Here is a 5,799-nt window from a genome sequence, read left to right on the forward strand (position 1 = left end):
GTTCAGTTCTAGTTCAGTTCTAGTTCAGTTCTAGTTCAGTTCTAGTTCAGTTCTAGTTCAGTTCTAGTTCAGTTCTAGTTCAGTTCTAGTTCAGTTCTAGTTCAGTTCTAGTTCAGTTCTAGTTCAGTTCTAGTTCAGTTCTAGTTCAGTTCTAGTTCAGTTCTAGTTCAGTTCTAGTTCAGTTCTAGTTCAGTTCTAGTTCAGTTCTAGTTCAGTTCTAGTTCAGTTTTAGTTCAGTTCTAGTTCAGTTCTAGTTCAGTTCTAGTTCAGTTCTAGTTCAGTTCTAGTTCAGTTCTAGTTCAGTTCTAGTTCAGTTCTAGTTTAGTTCTAGTTCAGTTCTAGTTCACTTCTAGTTCAGTTCTAGTTCAGTTCTAGTTCAGTTCTAGTTCAGTTCTAGTTCAGTTCTGGTTCAGTTCTAGTTCAGTTCTTGTTCAGTTCTAGTTCATAAATAGAGATGGTGCTGGAGGGGGAATCGCGGTTTATACTAAAGCAGACTTGCCAATTATTACCAACAACGTTAACATAAACTCATTCGAATTGCTAAACACTGAAATAATGATAAACAATAAACCCCTCACACTCCTGTCTATCTACCGACCCCCATCGTCCAATGTAAACACATTTATCACCGAGCTCGATGAAGTAATAAATAGCATTAAAAGAAAACAAGAAGCAATAATCATTGGAGACATCAACATAGATATATTGAAAAATAATTTAACAACAAAAAAATATATGGATATTATGATGTCAAATGGTTTTGAGAGTGTAATAAATGAGAGCACACGTGAAGATGTACAAACAGACACACACACATGTATTGATCATTGCTTTGTGAGAAATAATAAAAACAAATCAACGGGATATTCAGCAGTAATAACAACAGCAATTGCTGATCACTATTGTATTCTCTGTTGTGTAGATGAGAATGAAAGAGAACGTGATAATGTAAACATCCAGAGATCGCCAACATGTTTTGATGTTCCCCAGCGAGTCCCAAACAGTTTTTGTAAAAAATCATTAAATAATAAAAAAGTAAATAGTTTAATAAAAGAAACGAATTGGTTCAGTTTAATCAATAACAGTGACAATGTTAACGATTTGTTTAGTAATTTCAATTCTAAATTTGATTATATATATAAAAAATCTGTGTTAGAAAAAAGAGAAAAAAATAGAAAAAACAATCCGTGGATAAATAATGAGCTAATATTATGTTGTGAAAAAAGGGATAAACTTTATAGAAAGTGGCTAAATAATAAGAAAAATAAGGATTACGAAAAAGAATACAAAACATTTAGAAATTCGCTAAATAAAAAAATAATATTTACTAAAAATAATTACTATAGAAAAAAATTTATTGAAAATAGGTGCGATATGAGAAAAACGTGGCAACTTATAAATGAAATTAACGGCAAAAGAATAATAAATTTAGACGAAACCATAATAACAAATTTCAAAAATGAATCACTTCCAAATATTTTAAATAACTTTGCCACCAATCTAAAACAAAATGTTGAAAAGATTATACACACATGTGATAAAAAAACACTAATTTATAACGAAAAAACTATTTGTAACTCTATTTTTGTTGAGAATACTAACGAATTGGAAGTATTTAATATATTAAAATCTCTTAATTCAAACAAAAGTGCGGGTATCGATGGCATTAGACCATGTGACATCAAAAGTAATGCGAGTTCACTAACTACAATAATAACTCATATGATTAATATGATTTTAAACCAATCTTATATTCCTGATGTATTTAAAATATCTATTGTTCGTCCAATATATAAGAATGGCACGAAAAACGACTACAATAATTATAGGCCTATATCTATTTTACCAACCATCGAGAAAATAATGGAAGAAGTAGTTGTTCGAAGGCTGTCAAACTTTATTGAACGATACAATATTATCAATGAAAACCAATACGGATTTCAAAGAAACAAAAGTATAAACAAATTGCTTGGAAACTTTTCAAACCATATCAACTCTTGTTTAAGCAAAAATCTTCATTGCCTAGCGCTCTTCGTTGACTTCAGCAAAGCATTTGATACCTTGAATCACAACAAACTCATAAACACGCTACATAGAATTGGAATAAGAGGTAATTGTCTAACATTCTTTAAAGAATACTTAAAATGTAGGAAATTTAGAGTAAAAGTAGGCAATAATATGAGTACCGAAGTCGATGTTACCCATGGCGTCCCCCAAGGGTCAAAATTAGGTCCATTGCTATACCTAATATATGCAAACGATTTAATAAGCATTCTAAGGAACAGCAAAACATATGCTTACGCTGATGATACTGCCATTATTGTATCAAATAAAGATATAAACACAGCAACCAAAATAATGCAAAACGAACTTAATATTGCAACGAAATGGTGCCACGATAATGGACTAATAATTAATGCCAGCAAAACGAAAGTTATGCACATTAAACCACGCCATTTCAGGTACATAAAGATATCCTTAAGATTCCACAATATCGATTGTATACACAATGAAAACTTACAAGATAACGACAACTGCACAACACACATTGAATTAGTAAATACCTACAAATACTTGGGTGTGTACGTGGATCACAATTTTAAATGGCGCACCCACATTGAAGAAGTGCAAAAACAAATGCGTAAATCAGCTGTTATGCTATACCATCTTAGCAGCTCTGCTACCTACAGCGTACTAAGACAGGCATATTTCTCGACGATAGAATCATATATTAGGCATGGTATCACGGCATGGGGCAGTTCAAACTATTGCAACGTTCTTCAAGATTCCCAAAATAGAATACTGAAAATACTTCTGGAAAACTATAGAAAATCCACAAAATATAATAACACCAACAATAACATAAACAGCAACAATATCACTACAAATGTAAACAACAATGATAATGATACTTCAATTAGAAACAACAATTCAATCACAAATAACATCATTACTATAAACAACATCTCAATCACTTACGATAACATCACAATAAATAACCCTAGCACAAACAATATAAGCACATTCAACAGAAATATCAATACAAACAACAATTACACAAATATTAACAATAATTACACAAACATTATCAACAATAACAATGCAACCATAAACAATAACACAAATAACAACATAAACATCATCACTTCACATAATAACAGAGTAAATAGAAGAATCATCAGTACAAACAATAACAACAATACCATAAATAATAACATTAACAGCACTAACAACAATAATAATATCAGTACAAACATAAATAACAATAATAACAACATAATCAATACTGCAGAACTCAAAATTCGATATAAAGATATTGCCAAAGAATTATGGATATTAAACATCAAAAGCATATATGAAATCACATTGATCAACAACTTTGAACACGATAGCAGATACCTACAAAAAATAAACCACCAGTACAATACCAGATTACGCGCGGAAGGAAGATATAAGCCAGATAAGTACAAAAACAATTATGGAAAAGCCAAAATAGAAGTTCAATTGCCAAAAATATTGAATAATTTGCCAACAACTATTTTAAGTATTAGAAATAAGTTCAAGAAAAAGAAAGATCTCAAAAAATTTTATATACGTTCGCAACATTAACATTATAGTACGTAATTATAGTAGAATTTTCTGACCTACAGACAAGCCACATAAGGCTTCGTGGGTCCTTAATCTATTTAAATTAATATATAATTATATAATGAAATGTAATATTTAAGAGAAATGTAAACTAATTAATAAAAATTAATTAATTAATAAAAAAAAAAAAAAAAGTTCTAGTTCAGTTCTAGTTCAGTTCTAGTTCAGTTCTAGTTCAGTTTTAGTTCAGTTCTAGTTCAGTTCTAGTTCAGTTCTAGTTCAGTTCTAGTTCAGTTCTAGTTCAGTTCTAGTTCAGTTCTAGTTCAGTTCTAGTTCAGTTCTAGTTCAGTTCTAGTTCAGTTCTAGTTCAGTTCTAGTTCAGTTCTAGTTCAGTTCTAGTTCAGTTCTAGTTCAGTTCTAGTTCAGTTCTAGTTCAGTTCTAGTTCAGTTCTAGTTCGTTTCAAGTTCCGCTTGAGTTCAGTTCTAGTTTAGTTGTAGTTTAGTTCTTGTTTCCTTCTAGTTCAGCTTGAGTTCAGTTCTAGTTAAGTTCTAGTTCAGTTCTAGTTCAGTTCTAGTTTAGTTCTAGTTCAGTTCTAGTTCAGTTGTAGTTCAATTCTACTTCATTTCTAGTTCCGCTTGAGTTCAGTTCCATCTTTTCCATAAATCCAATATTTTAAGAAAGTTTTATGGAATTCTCCGTTTGTATAAAATTTGCTATTTTTGTCAACATTTCAATTTAATTTTTATTCAATGGCCACACTTGACAATATAATTCTGTAGCTGAGTTTTATTAATAAGTACGTTTTGTTGGATTTTGTTCTGTAATGACGATAGTAGCTGACTGGTTCGTAGTGGTGGTTTTTGGTGGCAGCTCTCTATGGTTGTTGGTTACAATGGTTGAGGTGCTGTCTGAAGTTCTTTTTTTTCTGCTGTTGTTTGGAATGCCAAATGCTACAACAAGTGTCAATAGCAAACAACTAATAAAGATTACATGACGAATAGTCATAAAAACCTATGTGTTCATAACATACTGAAAATGTAATTATTTAACTATTAAACAAAATGCAGACAGACAGATAGACTGAAAAAAGTATTTAAATACTTTGCTGGTATGTTGTGCATTAAATATTTTTTTTATTAAATCATGGCTATTTTCATTTATAGTATTGTAAATGCAAAATAAAACTGAAACTTGACATACGATTCTTTATTATGATTTCGTTATTATTAAGTAATAAACTTAATTTTGCAAATATTTGAATACTTCCAATTATAGTCAAACATGTTTTTATTTAATGTTCTTAAATTATTCCATTAAATAATAATGATTGATTAGTGGGCACTCCTAATAAAGTGGCGTAATTAATAGAAAAAAATGCTTAAATTTATTTCATTGTTTGAGGAATCAGGACAATAATTTATGATCTAGTTTATAGAATTTAATGACAATAAGTCGCGCCAAATTCTAAGATTTACAATATTGTTTTGTGAAAAATATAAGGTGATTAATACAAAATTATAGAAATTATATAGAAATTTTAATTTTTTTTACATTATAAAGAAGTTAATTCAGAATAATTCTAAAATAAAATCCGGAAAGATATTTCATATGTGAAGCGTATAGAATCCGAATTAAAACTTAATAGAATTTTAATTAAAGTCTAAAAGGAACATTAATTAAACTATTAAAATATAATTTAGTAATTTCCAAGATAATAGAAATTATTTTTAAAAAACAACTTAATGAAACAATCTAAAATGCAACCCGGAAAACAAATAGATATCTTATATACAAAAACAAACAAATAAACGGCTACTCCATTTTATTACCATTAAAAACAGACAAATTCCCCAAAATACACATAAATATCTAATAATAAAACATTAAAAAGCACAAATTGAAATTAAAAACGAAGAAAAAAAATGTGTGTAGTAATGAGACGATGACGACGAGATCATTTGCACGCACAAAAACTAAACGATTGAACAACTGAGAGGCAAATAATTAAAATAAGCGGGAAGTTGACTAAAAACCAGGTATGGGAAATTGAAATTTTGAAAATAATACCTTAAACTTATAAAAGCCACAGTATTTTCTAAACTATAGACTTTAGGATAAACTAGATTATAGATTATACTATAGACATTATACTAAACTATAGACTAGACAATATACTAGGATATCGACAAGCATATAAACTATCTTTTAGA

Source organism: Lucilia cuprina, chromosome 2, assembly GCF_022045245.1.
Source record: "Lucilia cuprina isolate Lc7/37 chromosome 2, ASM2204524v1, whole genome shotgun sequence".
Lineage (NCBI taxonomy): Eukaryota > Metazoa > Arthropoda > Insecta > Diptera > Calliphoridae > Lucilia > Lucilia cuprina.